Here is a 24,444-nt window from a genome sequence, read left to right on the forward strand (position 1 = left end):
GTGGTCATGGGGTACAAAGTTTATGGGGCTCAGAAATTAGACAAATATATTAGAAAGGCTCAACAAACACTATACAGGCCTCATCTTGTTCTAATTATCCAAATAAGGATACTATACTATCATCCACATTGTCCATGGATCCATGTCTCATAGGCATAAATTCTGATTTAATTTGAACTAAATAAAATAAAAAAGACTCTTTGAATATTTTGCTTTGGCTCACTTCCAATCTTCTACTAGGCTTGTTGCCTAATTATTATTAGATTCTGATGAAATACCCTATGCTTCTCACTAAGATACAGGTTAGAAAGGCAGAAATAAGTAATTATAATAAATAAACATATGTTGTTATGGTAAAAAAAAATAGAAAATTACACACAAGGAATCTAAAAACTGTGGTAAAAAAATAAGTTTATTTAAATACACTGATTTATCCTCTATTGATATATTTTATTTATTTTATCTTAAACTAAATAATGACTGATGCTTATATTAATAAATGTGAACTTTTTATACTTGCTCAGTAATCATAAAACTATTCCCAAATAGGTAATTTTTCTTTAGAGAGACACACAATTCCTCAGTGAAAGTATTAATTAAGTAAGGAGCTGCTAGCCAGTAATTTTCAGGCTAGATTTGATTCTTAGCCTCTGTAATGCTTTCACAGGTCCCACTGCTAAGTGTCAAATAAAACACCTCAAAAGAATTATTACAATGGAGAATCTGTTAGTGTGGATTTTATTATTAAGATTTGCCTTGGCCTCATTTCTGCTACTAAAATTTAGAGACAGTCAGTCCAAACATTCTCCATAAACTTATTTTTAGGTGATAAAAAGGAGCATATGTAGCCTCAACAAAGAGTAGGCGATGATATGTGTTTTACCAAATAATTTTTTATAGCCATACATTGATTTGAAAAAAACATTAGAACTGATTCAATCCAAAGACCAACTCAATGAAAGCAAATTCAGCTCTTCTTCCAACAACTCCTCCTAACTGCCTTCTTGATTTATTTCTTCGTCTATAGTAAAATGGTGAATTCTTGTGGCAACAAGATAGTTTCCTATGTAAAGGTCAAAGCTGTCCAGCTTGAGAACGTGAGTCTCATCCTTAAGCCCCACCTTGCAAAAGGAGAGAACTGATCCACCCAATTAGGTGTCTTCTCACCATCAGGTGTTTAATTCTGTGTGTATATGTGTTCATCATAAACAGTCAATATCTGTCCATTTAAAATGAATAACTTAAAGGTGATTATATTCATGCCTAGTCAGTTTTCACTTGTAGACACCCAATTATGGACTGGTAAGAAGGTATACAACAAGTAGACGGATTTGCTGCCAGGTCAGAGACTTATGTCTAACCAATACATCCCAAAAGGGGAGAAAATTGTCTTCTGATCTCTACTAAGAGCCATGGAATATGTGTACCTGTATGTACTCTCTCTCTCTCTCTCTCTCTCTCTCTCTCTCTCTCTCTCTCTCTCTCTCTCATGCAGAGTGAATGAATGGATAAGTGGATGAATGGATTTAAAATGTAATCTGAATGTTTTCACAAGGGATACATTTGTCACCATGGCACTTCAAAATCTGCATTATGTATCTTAGCCTTTGTCACACTTTAAGGCGAATATACATGTTTCATTGATCTTATTTTCTTTAATTCATAGATTGTAATAGAATACTTGGAAAGGCTAAACATTAGCTCTTCCAGGCTCTGAAAGCTCATTTGTTGCCATATTCCATCTGTTCTCATGTCTTCTGATTCTGCGACATTTGCTTTATTAATTTATGTAAATTCTATATAATGCAAACTCAAAAACCATGTTAAGGTCAAGGACAGATAGGGTCTCCATAAAAAAGATTTAAATCATAGAACAGCAACTCTCCCCACACACAGACTGAATTGTTATAGGAGGAAACATGACAGAAGACCATCATCTTATATGGAGAAATAGGCCACAAATGAATGGACCCATAGGAAATCTACAAATGCACACATATATAACACTACACACCAGATAGTTAGATAGATAGATAGATAGATAGATAGATAGATAGATAGATGGATAGAGATATAATGTGTCACACAAATAAATGCTAAGTAGTGGATATAAGTTGTACTTAGTAGATAACGTAAATGTCCTATAAACTAAACAAAAGCAAATAAATGACTAATACCTCAAGAAAGACATATGTTGAGCATATGAGCGTATATACATATATATACACATACAGACACATATATATGATACATATATACATACATATACACACATATACATATATATCATCAACACTCAAATGCATATATGTATATTCTAAACCCACATATATTTGGATTTAGTTAGTGACAAAATTTATGAATATATGAAATAATTTATATACAGAAAGATGAAGAAATTGCACCAATTTCAGGAGTCAAATTAAAATATGTATAACACTATCTATAGAACATGTAGTCAAGTCCATAAAATAAATAATAGAAGCTTAAGTATATAGATTTTGACATATAATGCTTTCAGAATGAGCACAGTATATACATATACCTGATCACCTTGTTGAAAGTTGATTTAAGACTAAAACTCTTAAGTTCTGATGAAGCAATTCGCACTTACTTGAATGCTCTTAGTGATATGGGAGGGCGTTTGCTGTAGCAGGAGGCTGACAGTCTGATCCCTGGCCTCTTCATCCAGGTGCTCACCATTCAACGCTCATTTCCTGTTCATAAGTAAAAAACCAGAGGTACTCAATTTAAATTGAAATCTGTACAAGATAACATTAGTTGGCTCCTGAATTTGATTTTACAGTTAATGCTTTTCATGTGTTGCTTTGTCAGCTCTTTCTACTGTAGGAAATTCTATTGTGTTGTGTAAAATTTCTACAGGTTGTTTTAAATCCAGAAATACCTACAACACAATCTTTAGCATGCTTCTTTTTAATTTACATAATACATACCCACAGAAACACAAACACTTTTCTTTCTTGGTTTAATTTCATGCATGTTTTTACATTTGCACCTAAATTCAGAAAACATCAATGAAATATTTAGTTTCTTCCACACAATACTAAGCATAATAAAAGATAAAGGAGAAGACACATAACTGGACAGAAATTAATTCCTATCTCTTTGAGAGAGGAAGAGTGAAGAAGAGAAGTGATGTGAATCTCACATACCTAGAGCAGAACTATCATGACTCTTCTGCCAAAATAAATGTGCAAGTGGGTAATTACTAAATTCTGGGGTTTTTTGATTGGATAAAATATTTTATTTTAGTTTTTAACAAAGACAGGGAATAATTACAAAGTAATTTTTGTTTAATTTTTAGGCACATACTCACAAATGCAAAGCATTCAAGAATGATCATCAGCATTTTGTGGAGTATGTCATGAAGTATCAACTAAGCCATGCCACTCATATTTGAATGTGGATATATATATATATATATATATATATATATATATATATATATCTCCTACAGTTCTTCCCCTAAATTTTCCATGGAGGTCTCTGGGCTCAGTCCATTGATTGGCTTGAGTCTCTGTATCAGTCTTAGTCAAGTGCTGGCAAAGCCTCTCAGAAGACAGCTATATTAGCCTCCTATTTGCAAGTAATTCTTAGCATCAGCAATAATATCAAGATTTGGTGTCTGCAGACAGGATGGATCTCAAGATGGGGTGGTTTCTGAAAGGCCATTCCTCCAATCTCTGCTCATTTTTTTTGTCCCTGCGTTTCCTTTAGACAGGAACAATTCTGGGCTAAAGATTTTGAGATGGGTGGGTGGCTCCATCCCTCAACCGGGGGTCATGTCTATCTATTGAAGATGGTCTCCTCAGGTTCTGTCTCCTTGCTGTAAGCCATTTCAGCTAATGTCATCCCAATTCAGTCCTGGGAATCTCTTGCAACCTGACACTTAGGACTTTCTAGTGGTTGCCCCTCGCTGTTTCCCACCCCTCACTACTATATATTTCTATTCATTCTCTTGGCCCTCTGGACTTCTCTCCTGTTCCTTTACATATCTGATCCTGTTCCCCCTTTCCCTCCCACTCCCTCATTTCTAAATTCTAATTCTCATTTGCTAAACCTGAAAATCCAAAGGCAAAATGTATAACTAGTTTGCTAATTTGAAGCATTTTATGTAATATTATATCACATGGTTGAGACACTCACCAAGTGAACTGATACCATCCATAATATTTAAGGAATCTGTTCTGGCTAGTTTAACATCCACTTGATGCAAAGGAGGATCATTTGGATAGAGGGACTCTTATTGAAGGAAATGCTTCCATAAGAGTATCTGTAAGAAAATTGTATTAGGTAGGACAAGAAAGCCATGGCTAACAGTCCAATAAATACCACTTTTTCATGACCCGTGCATCATCTCTGACTCTAGAGTCCTTCCCTGCTTGAGTTCCTTCCTGGCCTTTCCCCAGCGGCAGGTTGTTACCAGGAAGTATAAGATGAAAAAAGCCCTTCACACTCCAAATTGCATTTATTCATGCTCTAGAATCGAACAATATGAACCTTGACTAAGAAAACACCCAAGTGTTGCCCTTTATTTTATCTTCTGATACCATTTGGCTACACCTCATCTCCTATCAAACTGCTTGTTGTGTTATAAACTAGAAAGTGGAAAGCTTCATGTGTTTAGGAAATTGTATCTTATATCTTGGGTATCCTAGGTTTTGGGCTAATATCCACTTATCAGTGAGTACATATTGTGTGAGTTCCTTTGTGAATGTGTTACCTCACTCAGGATGATGCCCTCCAGGTTCATCCATTTGGCTAGGAATTTCATAAATTCATTCTTTTTAATAGCTGAGTAGTACTCCATTGTGTAGATGTACCACATTTTCTGTATCCATTCCTCTGTTGAGGGGCGGACCATGTAGAGACTGCCATATCCAGGGATCCACCCCATAATCAGCATCCAAACGCTGACACCATTACATACACTAGCAAGATTTTATCGAAAGGACCCAGATGTAGCTGTCTCTTGTGAGATTATGCCGGGGCCTAGCAAACACAGAAGTGGATGCTCACAGTCAGCTATTGGATGGATCACAGGGCTCCCAATGGAGGAGCTAGAGAAAGTACCCAAGGAGCTAAAGGGATCTGCAACCCTATAGGTGGAACAACATTATGAACTAACCAGTACCCCGGAGCTCTTGACTCTAGCTGCACATGTATCAAAAGATGGCCTAGTCGGCCATCACTGGAAAGAGAGGCCCATTGGACACGCAAACTTTATATGCCCCAGTACAGGGGAACGCCAGGGCCAAAAAGGGGGAGTGGGTGGGTAGGGGAGTGGGGGTGGGTGGCTATGGGGGACTTTTGGTATAGCACTGGAAATGTAAATGAGCTAAATACCTAATAAAAAATGGAAAAGGAAAAAAAAAGAAGAAAAAAAAGAAAGTGGAAAGCTGTTAATTTCTCATTTCTTTTATTCTGTATATTATGTATCATCTTGACACATAAAATTGGTATATAATCATCATCTTAGGATGGTATTTTAACACTTGTACACATTATGCAATGTTTTAGTCAAGGTTGGCACACTGATTTCCTTAACTCTGAATCAATCCTTTGTGGCAGAACAGTCAAAATATATATATATAATATTATTATATATTATATATTATATATATTATAATATATAATAATATAATATATATTATTATTATATATATTATTATATCTATTGTACTAACTACAACTTATATCCACTACCTCATTTACAAATTTCCCAAACTCTCACCTCTTATTTCTATCTTCTACCTTTTCTAATCTTTGGTGGCTACTTTCTACTCCTAATTACATGAAATCAAAATTTAATTTTAAACCTTTTCAATTTATTTCTTTATTTGTTAGCATGAGCATGTGTGTGTGTGTGTGTGTGTGTGTGTGTATGTGTGTGTGTGTGTGTGTGTGTGTGTGTGTGTGTGTGTGTGCATATGCAGATCAGAGGATAATTTTGTGGAGTTGTGCAGGACTTTCTTTCTACCTTTATATTGGCTGCGAAGATCAATATCAGGTTACCGGGTTTGCTCAGGTATAGCCTTTATATGCCAACCCATCTTACAGCACAAAGCAACTTTTTTTTTTAATCCACATGTGAACTAGATTGAGTAATATGCTTTTATTTATTACTTTTTGACTGGCTTTTATGTAGAGTAAAATCTTCCATCTTCATTCATGTTACATGTGGCATTTATTGACACATTTCTACAGCTATGGAAACTGCAGAATTCTAGGGACTTGTACAAAAATCCTCTTCCCAAAATATTGTTGCACTTTCCCTATGGCCTGGTCTAGAGTCTCTGGACCTGGAGTTGCAGTCTCAAGTTTGTTATGGCAGGCCCCATAAATAGTTCCCTTAGTTCTGGGTAGATGCAATTTCTTTGCCAATATCCTCCTCTCTCCCTTAAGAGATTTCCTGTTAATTTCTAAAATAGATTCAACCAAATTGTTTCATCCAGGACAGTGTGGCTTTTATATATATATACACACATACATATATACATATCTGTACATATATAAACATATCTATACATATATAAACAAATTTAAACATATATATAAATGTATATAAACACACACACACACACACATATATATATATATATATGTGTGTGTGTATATATATATATATATATACATATATACATAACACACACACACACATGCCAAAAGGAAAAGGCTATAAGAGTAATTGCTTGAGTAATCAGGCTCTTTCCCTACATTGGCATGCAGATTTTCTACACCAAATGTTAATATATGCTGTTGAGATACAACATTTCTACAGAGAATAGATTCTGGGTTCTAAGGTAGACATGTAGCAGCTACAACTATGGACTGAGCAAAATTTTAGAAACTATGGCTGCTTTGCCTTGTTTTTATCCCATTATTTCAGAACAGGCTGTAGTTTTTCTAGTTCTCTTAGAAGGTCATTTTAAACTGACTTGTATAATAAAAGGGAAAAATTTAGGAAATGCACATTGTATGTTTCTCATGGGATTATATTTTTTCTATTTTGTTTTTATTATTTAAATGTATTATTAAAATATATATTATTTATGTATTTGCTGAGGAAATATATAGTATAATTCAAAGCAACCTTTAATTTTCATTTTTAATTCTCATTATGTGATTTCTGATATAACTGTATTAGTATGCTAGTTTGTACATTCTAAACGGAATATTAAATATATATATATATGTGTGTGTGTGTGTGTGTTTGTGTGTGTGTGTGTTTGTGTGTGTGTTTGAAACTATCCAACCTAATGGAGTACATAGTACTTCTAAATTACAAAGATTTCTGTGGGATTAATAAAGATAACAAAAAACATTTTGGTAATTTTATACTTTTATTAGATTATAAGATATGACTCTCTTTTATTAAGCAGTTTTATTAGTGCCACTTTATTGATAAAGAACTAATAAAGATTCTTGGTTATTAATCACATAAATTTCATAGCTTGACATTTACAAGAAAGCAGCCATGAGTTACACATTCCAATTCTATAGTTGCATACGGAGCTGAGGATCTCTGATACTCTGATCCACACTTAAAGCTCTTCCAGGGAATAGATATTGACCTGATAAGCCATGTCCCCAGATTCTATAGCTATACAAAAGTGTAGAATATGCCCAATAAACAGTGTATGGCATTCATGATTCAAAACTTCTGCTTTCATAATCTTTCCTATATCAATGACATCTCACACTTTTTTTTTTTGGAAAAATATATTTTATACTCTGTATGTCTTTTACTTTTTCTGTTTAGCTTTCTGTGGCTTGCCTAGATTTTCCAAGGCTAACTACCCCTTCCATGATACTTATTCTTTCTGTGATATCTGACTTATCTGATTTATCATTATTTCAGTCCTATCATAATTTTGAAAAGAAGTAGATCAAATCAGTGGTTTTGTTACAAGCATTGAATATTTTCCATATACTTTTTTTTTTTACAGTTTTAAGCACTGTGGCTTCATATAATACCACCACCTTCATTTCTGCAGGGTGATCTCTAAACTTTACAGCATCAGCTTTACTAGGGAACAGTGTGAACCCCAGATATCATACTGTATTGCAAAGTAGAGTCCCTGGAGACAGACCTCATTAAAATGTGTTTTTACCAGAACTTCAAGTGATTGTAATGCACATCAAGATTTGAGAAGCTCCTAATTAGATGAGTATAATAACAGTTCTTACCACCTGGCCATAATAACTTGGTCTGGCTATCACATCTCTGGCTTCTTCACAAGCATTCTAAGTAATTAAAAGATATTAATTATGTCTCACTTTCTCTGAAATGTGATATCTTGTACCTACTGTGAGAGAATGCCAAGGGGAGAAACCACTGAGATGTAGGGGCTGCCACAGAGCTTTCAATGAGTACAGAACAGCCAAACTCTAAGTCACCAAGTGACAATGTGTAATTCCAGTTCCAATGTCAAGAAATGGAGCATTAAGCCTTATTTATAATAGCCAGAAGCTGGAAAGAACCTAGATGCCCCTCAACAGAGGAATGGATACAGAAAATGTGGTACATCTACACAATGGAGTACTACTCAGCTATTAAAAAGAATGAATTTATGAAATTCCTAGCCAAATGGATGGACCTGGAGGGCATCATCCTGAGTGAGGTAACACATTCACAAAGAAACTCACACAATATGTATTCACTGATAAGTGGATATTAGCCCCAAACCTAGGATACCCAAGATATAAGATATAATTTGCTAAACACATGAAACTCAAGGAGAATGAAGACTGAAGTGTGGACACTATGCCCCTCCTTAGATTTGGGAACAAAACACCCATGGAAGGAGTTACAGAGACGGAGTTTGGAGCTGAGATGAAAGGATGGACCATGTAGAGACTGCCATAGCCAGGGATCCACCCCATAATCAGCATCCAAACGCTGACACCATTGCATACACTAGCAAGATTTTATTGAAAGGACCCAGATGTAGCTGTCTCTTGTGAGACTATGCCGGGGCCCAGCAAACACAGAAGTGGATGCTCACAGTCAGCTAATGGATGGATCATAGGGCTCCCAATGGAGGAGCTAGAGAAAGTAGCCAAGGAGCTAAAGGGATCTGCAACCCTATAGGTGGAACAACATTATGAGCTAACCAGTACCCCGGAGCTCTTGACTCTAGCTGCATATATATCAAAAGATGGCCTAGTCGGCCATCACTGGAAAGAGAGGCCCATTGGACTTGCAAACTTTATATGCCCCAGTACAGGGGAATACCAGGGCCAAAAAGGGGGAGTGGGTGGGCAGGGGAGTGGGGGTGGGTGGATATGGGGGACTTTTGGTATAGCATTGGAAATGTAAATGAGTTAAATACCTAATAAAAAATGGAAAAAAAAAAAAAAAGAAATGGAGCATTAAGCTACAATTTCCAGAAGACTGCCCCTCAAGAGTAACTTTGTTCACTGATTCTCAGCAGGAAACATACTAGAAGTGACAAAGCCACCCAGTGTAAGCTAGTGCTAATCAAACATTTGTTTTAAAGTAAGTATCCCATCTTAGAGTAACAGCAATCCCCAGGTAGTCTTGGCTATGACACTACGATGGCAGGAATAAAGAATCATTGCCACCAAGTCTGTAGTGAAACTAGCTAACACTCATCAGGAAAAAAAATAACACTTTAATTATATGAAGCACAAATAGAATTCTCAAAAAAAATACTGTATTCAGAATTGTCAGAAAGTTACTCATTATTTATTTTGCTCTAAAGTACAGACTGAAACCAGCTAAGGCTATTGGCTAAAGGTATTATAAGTTATCAAGCAATGGTAAGTAACTAAGAAGAGACAGGAAAATAAATATTTCTTCTTCAGAGATTTTGGCCTTGATGAATTATAGGTGATTAGATAGATAATGGATAGATAAATTGTAATGGAAAGATATAATTAGATGATAATTTCTAGATAGTTACATAAATAGAGGTATATCTCAAATGGATGACTGAGAGGTAATAGATGAATAGATAATACATAAATAATAGAAAGATACATTGTAGATCAATGATAGATATATAAACCATTTTTGATTAAGATAGGTGATTGATAGATTATAGATTTGAGATTTGTTGATAGATAGATAGATAGATAGATAGATAGATAGATAGATAGATAGATGGATGGATGGATGGATGGATGGATGGATGGATGGATGGATGGGTGGGTGGGTGGGTGAGTGGTTGGATGGATGGATAGATAGATAGATAGAAAGACAGACTGTAAGGAGAGAATTTTTTCTTGGAACCTGAAATAAATCCAGAACTTTCCTTACACATTAAATCCACCACTGAGTAGTTCAAGATTTTATATATTGAATCACATATATTTAATAGCTATATCAAGAAAAAAGGAGTAAAGTTGTTTTATATTTCGAAGATTTACTACTTACAGGTTAAAAGAAACACGTCAGTCAATAAGAATAAACACCTTTCTGACAGTCCTATAAAGTTCGCATTATTTCTCTGACATAAAAACCACCATTTCCACATGATAGCCTAAGCATTTTTTCACCTTTGAAAAGTGCTAGGAGACTTCTATAAGTCTAAGAAATATTAATTAATTCATTTAATTCTTACTGAGGGTACTTTTCAAATTTTGCAGCCAACCGACGGGAAACACAATTAATCCTCAAACCTGCTATGTCATAGATTAATTGGGAATGGAGGAAACAGATTTTACAACTGACTTTATTATATGATTACTCTTTAGAAGATCTGTGAGAATTCTGCATAGTTTACATATTTAAATCGCAAAGTAAAGCATACATATCTCAGTACACTTATAGACAACATCAACTGTGTCTAAATAGATGAATGCATGAACTCTCTCCCTGTACAGAAATTTTCAGGCACTGTAAAGAAGGAAAGCTAGCCTCTTCCAGAAATTATTCATAATGGGACGTATCAGTGGCTCTATAGGTGGACAAAAGGTCATGAATACCGTGAGCTGAGGAGATAAGTCATTAGGTCAGCTACACAAAATGGTTAAGAGCAATGAAGTCTAAGAAGCGGGGAAACTTGGGTAAATATTAGCAACGTTTTGTAGCAAGTCCATTAACCTGCAAACCAACATCCAGAAGAAGTGGTTTTTTTTCTTACAATCAAACAAAGCTTCTGTTGTCTAGAATGCCACAAAAGATTATTCCATACTAGCAGAGTATAGTAACTGAATTATGTTTTTCTTTTACTTGACTTCTTCCTATGCATGGGACCTAATTTCACATACATTAAAGGATAGAAGATGGAGTTCTTACAAAGAATCTCCTCATTTTTATATAATACAATAATTCACATATTCTGTTGCAAACAAAGAGAAAGATGTTGGAATGAAAATATGAGTTCTAAAATCTATTTCTGAATAGCCTGCTCAAATACAAAATTCAAAGAAAATTGCATAATTATATGGCATATACGTATGTTTGTGAAATTAGCATAGCTACAATTATATTTAATTATCTACAGGTGTCCTAGCAATATCATTAGTTACAGGAGGTGTTTTCATTTCATATCTGTTGTTGGAATAAAACACCAGGAAACACAGCGACTCGGGGGATGAAGGTTTTATTTGATTTACACTTCTAGGTTACAGTATGTCACTGGGGGAAGCCAAGGCAGGGACGCAAGTAGGATCATATCCAAAGTTAAGAATAAAGGCAGAACAAATGTGTAAATCCTCACTTGCTCACCAGACGTATTCACTCCCATACACTATAATGTCCAACCTAGGGAATGGTGCCACCTACAATGGGCTATGACTTCCTATGTAAATTGACAATCAAGAAAATTCACCACAGATTTGCTTGCACCCTTTCTGATCTGGGTAATTTCTTAATTGAAGCTTTATCTTGAGGGACCAAGGTTGTATTAAGTTGACATTTCAAACTTATCTCAGTAGATCATCACAGTGGTCTTACCAACAGCAATGGGCATGTGATGTAAAACAATAGCAATACAATGAGCAAAAGTATCAAAAACTGTGTAAGCAACCATATTTGTAGTGTGATGCAGAGTAATCACTAGTACTAAAGCACAAAGGGTAGCAAGGAAAGAAGAGCCTCAGCTAACTTCTGAGAATTACACTTAATGGACAAATCACCCAGAAGTCATCAGTGTCACAGAAATTCAGAGAAGATGCAGTTAAGAAACAAACAAACAAACAAATAAATAAAAACATCACCAATAACAAAAAACAAACAGTATTAAATGCTCCACTGAGCCCAAGTAATATGTAGGGATGGAATTAAAGTAGATGAAAGATGAAAGATGCATTGGCCTTGGGTATAAAATATATGACAGTATGCAAAGTACCCTCTGTGCCCACATACACCATGACTCCTTTTAATTTTCTGGATTCCGTGATTATATACTTACATCTGAAGATTTGCAGGTGAAATCCTCGAATGAGAGAAAATGTGTCATTTGTACTTTGGGATTGGGGTTTGTCACTAAATATATTTTCCACTTCCATTTACTCTCCTGTAAAATTCATGATTTCATATTTCTTTTCAGCTTAATAGTATTCAATCTCCCTGAGGACTAGCTTCCATTGTACCAGAGGCTGATATGAAAGCTGCCAGGGGAGGAAAGTGATCAATAAATAGTCCTACCTACTTGCTGTGCCAGCAGCAAGCTACACACATTACCAGCATGGAAAGATATCCCTAAACGTACAATAGTGTCATTTTCTCTTGGCAGTATCCAACAGCTGTCTAATTGTACTTAAGGTCCACTTAATCATTCCGACTGCTGGAAACCAGGCCAACTACCTGTGTTTAGTGAGGTCATGAAATTAGGGGAGAACTTACTACTGTCTCTCCTCCAACTAAAAGTCCTAAGTGCATTCTAGATAACGATTCTCATACACATAGGTAAGTGTACCTTTTAGTCCTTATCAAAGAAGCTGCTTCTTTACAATGGAGTGAGTCCCTTACAGAAGGTCATAGTGGGTCATATTTAGATGGTTTAGTTACTGTTCTGTTTCTGGGAAAAGACATTATGGACAGGGCAACTATTAGGAGAAAAGGCACTTAACTGGTGACTTGCATAGAGTTTCTGAGGTTTAGTCCATTGTCATCATGGCAGGGAGCATGGTGGCATAGAGGCAGGTGCTGAAGCAGTAGCTGACAGCATCAGCCTGATTTATAAACAGAGCGAATCTGGCCTTGGCATGGACTTTTGAAATCTCAAATTCTACCCCTAATGACACACTTCCCTCAACAAGGCCAAAGTCCTAATTCTTCCAATCCTTTCAGTTACTGCTACTTCCTAGTGACTAAGCATCCAAATGTATGACTCTGTGGGGCCTTTCTTATTTTAACCTCACAGCAGAGAACAGATCGTGGTGTGCACAGTATCAATGAATACATCTACAACAAAACTCAACGTATAAAATTCAGGGACCATCCCAGAAGCAGGAAGAAAAGATTGGAAGAACCAGGGAATTAAGGGAGCCATTGGTGAGGTTGTGCATCCTGTACATTACAGGGAAGCTACACACATGAAATCTCAATATGGTTTTATAAACAAGACTTGAACAAGGAATACAGGATCAGGAATGTGGATGGGAAAGAGTCACAGGTGCCATCCCTAGATAAAGAGGTAAAGGCAGTTAACACTGAGAGAAGCAAAATAAATAAGTAAATAAAATAAACAAGGAAAGTAAATACAGGCTGTTAGTCCATTTAGTGTTTCTTATTGTTTATGTTTCTGGTGATAACAGCTCATATTTGTGGATAACTAATTTACCTTTTCTCAGTAGTTCTCTGATATTATTGTATTATATATTATAAATGATACATTATATATATTATATTACAGGCTATATATTATATCTATATATTACCAACTGCATATATTATATATTTAATATATTGTATTGTATTACATTTATTATATATTATATGATATATGAAATTTTATATTATATAACACAGAATATTATGTGTTAGTAAGTGTTTTGTATTATATATTTATATATTAATTATAATATGTAGCATTATTTATCATATATAATATAATACATAGTTATAATTTATCTATGGAGCACAGGGACAAGGGAAGGGTTAGAAGAAATAAAAGGATTAAAGGAAGATTCAAATGATATAAATACATTACTTATATATTAAATTTTTAACTTTAAAATTTAAAGCTTAACAATATGAACACATTTTTGTAAAAGTGGATTTGTTAAAATCAGAACAGAGAACTTGGATGATTCAAACTGGAACTGAGCTGAAATCCCCTTTGCTGCCATCCAGCCTCTGTGGTACAAGAATATACTATGCAATCTGCCAAGAGAGGGAGGCAATTAAACAGTGCTACCCCGCTGCAGTGCCTATGAAGCATGACAATACACAGCATGGCAAGATATTAGTAAACATGCAAGAAGTAGCACTGACATGTTGATGGTAACCAAAGGCTGTCAAGTGAAAGATGCCAAACTCAGCAGGTACTGGACACAACCAGTTTCATGCGGCCAATGAGATCATGGGCATTAGAATACACTCTACTATTCCTGCTTTGCAAGATGAACATAATTCCTCACTTACGTTATAAAACGTATCCTATGCTCACCAATAAGTATAAACACCACCTCTCATCAAAGAACCCTCTCTGTACCACAAATGGAAACAATCACAGGACACCAAAATGGACACAATTCAAAGACCAACAGATCATAATGAGGCTGTCACCAAAAGATACATATATATCACAGGTCTTTCAACTAGGACTTAGAAGGCATTAAGGAATAAAGGACAGAAAAATTTTAAGAGGCAGAATAGCAAGGAAGTCACTGTGAAACAGTCTGTCTTAGGAATAGGTAAATAAACAGGGCTGAAACAATGGCAAAATCAACAGACATTAATGGTAATGTGGGAAAATAGTGTCTTAACACTGAGTGAAAAACTACAGACAACTAATGCCTGCTGGGAGAAGTAGATTCTCCCAGAATTGAGGCTTCTGATTGGTTGACCAGTGCAGAGTAGTCAGCTGTAAATCCATATACACACAAATACAAAATAGACTCAGCAAGTTGTAATTATATATCTGGGAACATACACTCATATGTGTGATTGTGTGTGTGTGTATTATTGTTTCACATATATAGGTATGTAAATAATGATAAAAGCAAAAGAGGCTATAAAATCGAGAGTGTGGGAAACACGGAGTGTTTGGAGTATGAAATGATGCATAAAATGATGTAATTCTATTTCTATTAAAAATCATTTTAAATATTTAACTTGCTTTGAACCATTTAGTAGACATTGACAGATAGATTCTCATATTTAGCATCCTCATAGGAGAATTGCCAACCTTAGTAGAAGATAATGCAATGGAGTCATTATTCTTAGTAGGAGTGAGTATGAATATTCTAATAATATTGATTTGTGATAGCCCACAAAAACAGTTACCTATGCAAATGAAAGGTAAATGGGAAAATAAGATGGAACCCATAGAATTAAAATAGAGTTAATTACTAAAAAGTGGAAAAACATAGCTACAATCTGTAGTATAATAATGAGCAGGTGGACATCTGCTGGACCCGTCAAGGATTTTCTCTCATAGGTTTCTCGCAAGGCTGTCATCAAGTGAACAACAGAGATGCTGCTAACCTGGGACTTATGATTAAGAGAGAAATGGAGATGCTCTTGACCCGTGTTAGCAGGGGACTGGATGTCTACCTGCAGGGGACATTTTAACAAGCTCCAGTCAACACTATTGGTAGTCTGCAAGTGTTTAGAAAATGAATGGGCCCTTTCCATGTATGCTAAAAATTAAATTTATCCATTAAATTTGTATGCTTTGAAAAGTCAGACCTCACTACAATAAAATCTTAATCGGTGGGAACAAGAAACTTCATTTATTGAAAATTTAATACTTTTGTGTGTGTAATATATTTGATGTGAGGGCATGCATGGCAGAATACAGATTTGAAGGTAATAATACAACTCGGGGAATTCAGTTCTCTCATTACACTTTGTATTGATTCCAGCGATGAAATTCAGGTCTTCAGGTTGCAGTACAACTGATTCACTCTTTGGAACACCTTGCAAGTCCCAGAGTCTTTATTTCTAACCACAGTGTCCCAAGTGATATCAAGTGTTCAAACTCTAGGGGACACTGAAACTGAAATACCCCTCCTATTTATAGTATCTGCTCCACTATTACTCATAATAAATTAGAGATGATTTCTAGGAGAAGTTTGGGACAAAAGCAGGACTATCATTCCATGAAAACAATCATATAAATGTTGTGATCCTTCAAAATTAATCATGATATCTCTCTTAATAACAAGTAAAATATAATCAGTAACTATTAGTTGAATCTTTATTATACTCAGTGACTAGTATAAAATAATTCTACCAATAATAAATCGGCATGCATACAGTCTGATTTTTATGTTCTTATGTTGATTCAATATTATCTTCTCCTTCCATTAGTCACTAACAGTAATATTATGCTACTAAAAAGCAAAATGTATAAATATGAATGACCAATTATAATACTAAGATATCAATATTTATTTACTTCAATAACCATTAGAGCTCAGCGTTTTAAAAGTTATACTAAGAATTACATAATTACATCCCACATAATCGACTTTGAAGTGCAAAATCACACAGTTGTAGCCAACTCATAGCATACATAAAACAAGCTCTGTGATTCAGAGCCTTCTTTCAGCAGTGGGGAAGTGAATGTCAAAGGGTGCCCAGTAAGTGCCACATCAATTACATGAGGAAGTTCTTCCTAGTTCATTTACATAAGTAATATCCACTCCTTCATAATCTGTTTTAGGGTCACAAGGAATAAATTCAGGCTTAGAGAGGTGGAAAATGGAGATCGAAAAGAAATCATATCAAAGAAAAACCCATTTTGATGTTGGATTAATTTAAGGGAATGTATTTTACCATTTGCAAACTTATCAACAAACATAGACATTATCATGTGATTAGATATGTAAACAGTAGACATAGATGCCAAATAAATGTTCCTTCAAATGTCTAGTGTATCATACGAAACAACTCACCCTAAAGTAGTTTTCCTCATCCCTTACCTATTTTCTGATTTGTGAAAAACATCAAAGTGCTTTCTTAAATAGAAATTTATCTGACATTATGCAATTGGCATAAGCACAACTAATACTATTATCGTGGTCCCATGAGATTTTTATTAAAATCAAACTATAGAACAGGAGATAGGTTCAGAAAGGTGATAACTTAATCAAGGGAATTACAACTGCATAAACCATTAAACATAATTTCCATCTAACCACTCTCAGTTGTAAACCTCTCTCTCTTGCACGTGCGCGCACACACACACACACACACACACAGATACACAAACACACAAACACACACACATGCATATATACACAGAGAGATACACATGCATCTTTTCTGCTTATATTTTATATTTTTTTGAAAAAACATTCATAAAGTCACTAAATTTATGATAAATACATGTTTATTAATGAGATTAAAAGACATCTAGTATCTATTTAAAACAGGCAAATTTACCTCTAGAATATCACAGATGACATGAGGATAAAAGCCCTTTCTCCAGAATCAATAAATTTATGCTTTATTCCTTTTATCTTCAAAGTTATCTACTCATGTGACTTTAAATTTAAAGGCAAAAGAAAAGTAATTTTAGATAAATTTATCTGTAATATATTGTATGTACTAATTGATTCTATCAATAACATTATTAATCTCTTTGTGTGTTTTTAAGACCTTTATATGAAGGAAAATTATCAAAAAAGGAAAAGTTTATTGACATTATTCCATAAAAATCCAGAAGTTAAGAAAATTTTGGAAACGTTTGATTTCCTTGGAATGAGGACTACAAAATATTACAATGGGAATTAAACTATACAGGGTATCTCATAAAATGAGACCTAACCAGCTGAGCTTGCTGTTAGTAAGAATGAACTCACTCATGTGTGGAGGAACAAAGCTTTTCTGGGATGCTAGAAAGAAAAGTGTCTTTCTGGGGATGTTACTGGAGAACGTATCAGAGCAAATTTTAAAAATCACAGGAATAATGACATAAGAGGAAAATGATGGCCATCTGCTCCTGGCCTCTCTTACCTCACTCAGGGTTAGTTGGTCATGTAGCCTCTATTCAACCAATGGCCACTAGTACCAAAAAAAAAAAAAAAAAAAAAAAAAAAAAACAAGAATACTGCCCACGGACCATCTCCACTCTCTTTGTTTCTTGAGACCCAATTCTCAAGAAAGTGCCTAGAGTTGTAACAGAACACCATCTGCAGCTACCCTTCCCTTGTCCAGGCCATCATACCTGACATCTACCCCAAAATGGGATATCTCAGCCACAATTTAGACAGACAGATCTTGCACAAACACAGGCCACACCTGCCAGAATACCATGAAGATGCCCATGACCTTCTCCATTGTCCCTTTAAGAAGTGGGGGAAGAGGAACTGTGAAAGTAACTGGGAATGGAGGACACTAGGAGACTACAGTTCACTAAGTTAATTAGGAAGGGTACATATTATCTCAGAAAGACAGGCAGGAGGTAGAGGCTCTTCATGGGTCTGTACCAGGTCCTCTGTGATGTTTTTATGGGACTCTTAACTGTGAAAGCTTGTGTGCCTAACACATATGCCTGCTCTTAGGAATCCTTTAATCTTGTTGGATTGCCTTGTCCAGCTTTGATGTGGAGACTTTTTCTTTGTCACATTGTATTTTGTTTTGTCATATTTCATTGTTCTTTTTTGGAGAACGATTCTTTTTTTGATGGGAGATGGAGGAGTGGCTCTGGTTAAGAGGGGAGGTGGGAGGGAAGAACTGGGAGGAGTGGAAGGATAGGTAAACAGTGGTCAGGATGTATTTATATTAGGGCAAAATCTTTGAATAAAAAAGGAGGAGGTTAAGAGAAAGAAGAGGAAGAGAATAAAAGAGGAAGAGAAGAAAGAGAAGGAAGAGAAAGAGGAAGAAAAAGAGAAGGGGAGGATAAGGGAAAGAGAAGGAAGAGCGGGAGAAGGGGAAAAGAAGGAGGAGAAGGAAGAGAAAGAGGAATTGGAGGTGAAGGAGAAGGAGCTGGGAAGGCAGTCCACCATGGGTCTTTTGGGAAGTTACACTCTTGCTGAGCGCTGGCACTAGATACACTATTAGATAAATATTAGATTCAAAATCAGACCATTTCTCTGTAGGCATATATTTTTTGAAACCTACTTTGATAAGGGTTTGACCTCCCCTGTAGTCTACCACCTCCCGAAGGTAGTGGAAAATAAAATTTATTAGGATACAGGGGTAATGGAACTGTTTAGAAATAGATCTTTGGTGCCAATCCAATCTTCATTGTTCTAAGTCCAGTTCAAGAGCAAACACCGAATATGAATCAGCAGCTACAGTCTACTCCACTCAGCTGACACCACACAGGAAACAGGAAGGGCAGTACAATCCAGAAGAAACCTCAAGGCTTGGCAACCTACCCAAGCCCATGTAAAAAGCAAGACACCACAAGAACCTCAGAAGAAGTTCTTTGGTGAGTTTGTGTCTGCTCTATGAAGTCATCAAAAGTAAAGCTCAGTAAAGCAATGTAAGGTGAACCAATACATGCCTTTCATCAGCAAAGACTAGTGAGGAGCCAAGCAAACCAGTGCTCAAGCTCCCACTATCTGTGGGGTCATAGATTTATGTTTTTTCTAAACAATACATGACCTTTCACATATCTTCTATAGCAATGCATCCTTTTACCTGTGTCTGCTTCAGTGAAACAATTTTATATGTCTGCTTTAACAAAATATCCATTTACCTATTTGCCCAAGCAAAACACCATTTGACATAATTGACTTTCCAAAGGAACCAGAAGTTTCCATTTCATTTCTCAGCATGGTCCATGAACAGACTAGACTCCAATAAAGAAGAGAAATGGAGAACACAAGCCACAAGGCAGTACTGTTGGAGAAATAGTTTGCTTCAGTCCAGATAACAAATACCTATAGACAGTCAGTCATCAGGATGGCACATAGTTGTCAGGTCATGAATAGGGACTTGAAGAAGGAAGATCATTATTATGACTATGCCTAGCTAGGCTAGTTGTTCAGATTGTTTCAGTGGTTCTCTATGTACAGCCTTCTTCAGCCTAATACTCATTTAGCCTCCATATGAAAGCCAGATTTCTGGGGACTGGAGAATAGGCACAAAACTTCTCAGGGTTCTACTTCTTTTCTGACTAGCATCAGGACTTGTGTATCTTCTATATGCATAGGAAAGAGGAGATAATACTCTTTAACTTATGAGTTCACTTCAGTGAGAATTCTGCTATGATAAGCTCCCAGCAACACTTTCAAATTTTACTATGCCCTGGGGAGAGGAAAAGCCAATCACCAGCCACAGCTCCTTTGCTGGCCACTTTCTGTTCAAAATTATGAACCTGAAGGTCATTACTGCTTTTGTTTCTCTCACTGCTGTGAGTTCTTCACTGTACAAATAGCTACATGTCTTAGGAGGGGCCAATTCATTAACATAGAATGTAAGCAGACTTTTGGATGTGTTGATTTCAGAAGAAAGCATATTTATTAGAGTAATATTAACTATAAAAATAATGTTGCATTCAGAGTGGTTTTGTGTTGAAAATGCCTATTTTTATCATCTGCTAAACATCATTTAACATAATCTTTCTCATAACTTTCTTTATTAAAGAAATAAAGTATAGCAAGAGCTATTCTTGACGTTACTGGATTTACAGGCATTAGTTTAACATGTTACTAGAGGGCACATATCTTGTTTTACTATTAAAAATAATATTAACAAGATAAAAGAAAAGCCTTACTCAAAATAATGTATTCTCCATCTAGTTCAGTATGTAATAATCATTTAAATTCAACAATAGTCTGCTTAAGTTGAAACTATTGAAATTAGTCATGTAAAAATCGCCTTAGAGTCAAGCACTGGAAACATACACTCTGTGCACTTCATTTCATTTTATGGTCTCTAAGAACTATTATAATTTTTAATAAACTTGTATCTGGGATTTGAAGCCAAATACTTATACTCAAAAGGCAAGAATTTATTATCCAGAAGACACCCAAAGAGGCACTAAAATGTATTCCCTACTGATGAGTTTCAAATGAATTGTAAAAACTGTATTTTATTAATCTAGTCACAATTAAAGAACAACAGCTGCCCCATCTGCAGCCCTAATGCTCATTTCCATAATGATTTTATCCATTTATACAACAAGATTCTGATGGCTGAGCTCCACAGTCAGTAGTGCTGCTGCTTCCAAGGCAAAATGTGTGTTTTGGTTTACAGAAGAGTCTATAAATTTAAATAACCAATAATATAGATTCAAACAAGTACTCCTATCTATAAGTATACCTTGACTTTCATCCTTGCAGTTTATTATATAACTGCATGTGGATCAGCAGCCAGCATGTGCATCTGCATATTGTCTACATATATAAGGCATATAGGATACATTTATGTCTTCATTTTAAAAAACAAATTTATTGAACTCTACTTTTTATTAAATATAGTAAGCCAATGCCTGCCTTCAGAGAGTAACAATGAATTACATTACAAAGGTCACTTTAATAAAAGTACGAAAGAATGGATCCTCTGGAATGTTTTGTTTAAAGTAAAATGAAAACTGCATTGTGTTTCATTAAGCAAATTACTTCTTGATATTTTTAATAAGATGACTGCCACATTCATTCCAGGTTCCTGACAGCATATATTAGCACACCACACCATTGTCTAACTTTAATATTGCTTAAAAGTCTTCAAATTCAGGTTTTCTTGATGCTTTAATAAGTAAGTTTAAGGTTAAATGGAAAAGAAATCATATCAACAGTCATATTTTTCACTAACACCTTAAACTCAATCTTACACAATAAACTTATTAAATATTCTCGCTTAGTCTTCACTCGTTCCTTCCACACCTTGGGTGCTAGCACATCACATCACTTACAAAACAAGAAACAGAATGACTCACAGTCAGTAGCACATGGATAAAGTAAAAAAACCTTGTTTGAAATTAAGACAATTGGTTTTAAAGGCTTAATAGTACTATACTTATTTCTTGACAACAGCTGCAGCAGGCTATATGCAAGCCAAGTTTCTGCAACAAATATTATCATGAAAGTGTAAAGACATAGAATATGTTACAAGAGAAAGTATGTTCATTGCATGGCTTGGCCTACAGCATAAGACATGATGGAAATGTTAACTCCTAAACTATGTGAATATTTTTAACATTTTAATACAATATATTTTAATAAATAGCATTGCGTTATGCAAAATGGAATGGTGTACACTGAGTGTAAATTAGCTTTCTGTATGACTCAAGTAGCCATGTGTCATGACTTGTCATTTATTTTTGATACTAATTTTTGTAATGACAGAAGTTTCTCCTAGTATTGTGACTGAAAGATTACTGCCACCCAGCAAGCTTTGGGAAAGAAATACTAGGAAAAAAAATCCAACTTCTGAAACTTAGTTAAACAGTTACTTAAACTGGTTAACCTTTGAATGTCAGGGACATAAATTTCACAGGAATCATTTAGAAACCTTATGACACCCCTTTCTTCTGCTTAATGGAGGATGGTCCCTTTTTCTAATAATCTCATTTATGCACAAGAGTCATCAGTGTCCTGCTCAGAGACTAAGTTTCTCCATCATTTACTGTGGTGATTTGAATAGGACTGACCCCCACAGGCTCATGTGGTTGACTGTTTGGACGATAAGGAGTGGCACAATTAGAAGGTGCAGCCTAATGGGAGAAGGTGTGGCCTTGTTAGAGGAAGTTTGTCAATGTGGAAGCATGGCTATGATATCTTAAAGGTTCAAGATATGCATGTGTTTAACAAATACATTTCCAACCTGGCTATATCAAACCATTATCAGCCATGCCAGTTTAATTACTTCCTTCAATCTCAGATCAATAATGACTTTCACTGGGTACTGGCAAGATTAGATGGATAGATAGATAGATAGATAGATAGATAGATAGATAGATAGATAGATAGATAGATAGATCAAGGAGTCACCAGCAAGGCAAAAGAGAATGCTGATACCAGGCATTTTTGCTTTCTTACTGCTTATTTCATTAAATTCTTCCTAGTCAGGAAGCAAGGGCTCAGTTCTAAGGATCGTTGTTTGTTTTAAAGCATTCAAATTTTCAGACCATTGAGGGAGAAAAGTTATTCTTATACTACCTTATAATGATCTTATACTACCAAGGGCCCTATTTTTATGAGAAAAAAATCTAAGATTTAACCCTCATTGTCTTTATCTATGTTGAGAATATTAGTATATCAGGTGTGCATGGTGTTCCCAACATTTATTCTGCAACAATTTCAATGTGGACCTGTCTTCTATAGTAGGTATAACATAATTGCTGATGAATCCTACCTGTCAAATAGACTGAAAAAAATATTTGCCTGTGTATTTAAGGGAACTGTATTCTTGTAAATTCACGGTTGTCTCAACTCATGGAAGATGCTGAGGAATACATCACAGAACTGATGTGCGTTTGGAATGGACTTACTTTATTTGGAGGAAGTAATAGTTGCACAGCAAATTCAATTGACCAGTGAGGACCATTCCAACTTTTTCTCATCAAAATCATTTTCACCATTATAAAAATCTTTTTACCAATTTCTTTCTCTCTACCTCTCTCTGCCATTCCTCCTCTCTCACTCCCCTTACCCAGCTTCTCCATCTCCCTCTCTGCTGCCTTCACACTTTTCCTCCCTTGGCCAATCTCTATCTTTGACCCTGGTCTCTGCTGCTGGATTAAAAGAAGGAATAAGTCTATTTATTGAGAGATGCATTATTGGTGAACGTAATTTAAAAATACAATTGAACCTCAGTCTAATTTGAGTTTAGTCCTCTAGGCCATCAATATTAATATCAGCTATACAGATGCTTCCATACCTCATTTAAAGTGTCACATAATAAATGTATATTCTTCTGTAAACTTTTAATTAACCTTAGATTTGTTATCATATCTAATGTATGGTAAGACTTTACAAATATATATATACATATAGGACACTGAGTTTTCTGAATACTTTTATTCCACAGATATTTTCTTTTAGACTTCACAGATATGAAGGGTCAGCTGTATTACCATTTTATGATGGGTTCAGAAAAGGCACAAGTTAAATCTTTCTTTATTTGCATATTAAACAATTTCTAAAAATTATTATGATAATCTTTATTCTCAAAGTAGTTTGAGGATCAAACTTAGAATCAATAATTCATATAAACTAGTTAATAATGAGTTTCATTTTATAGAAAGACTTGGATGAATGTCCATTAGATCTGAAAAAAAATATTTCTCCTATAATATTCCATGTATTCCAATGGAGAGAATGTTGAAGCAGCCTTGCACAGAGTTTTAGATATTTGCCTCAAAGTTCCGAGTTGTCAGTAAA

At 35.3% G+C, this 24,444-nt stretch overlaps 1 protein-coding gene across 1 annotated transcript in view; it reads right to left on the reverse strand.

Annotated features, from left to right (window-relative positions):
- Naaladl2 (N-acetylated alpha-linked acidic dipeptidase-like 2) overlaps positions 1 to 24,444 on the reverse strand; it is a 1,346,047-nt gene that overhangs the window by 1,093,274 nt on the left and 228,329 nt on the right. Inside the window, exon 2 of the mRNA XM_017319681.2 lies at positions 2,615 to 2,717. The gene's annotated coding sequence lies outside the window, so the exon portion shown is untranslated. The remainder of the gene's footprint in view (positions 1 to 2,614; positions 2,718 to 24,444) is intronic.

Source organism: Mus musculus, chromosome 3 (genome assembly GCF_000001635.26).
Source record: "Mus musculus strain C57BL/6J chromosome 3, GRCm38.p6 C57BL/6J".
Lineage (NCBI taxonomy): Eukaryota > Metazoa > Chordata > Mammalia > Rodentia > Muridae > Mus > Mus musculus.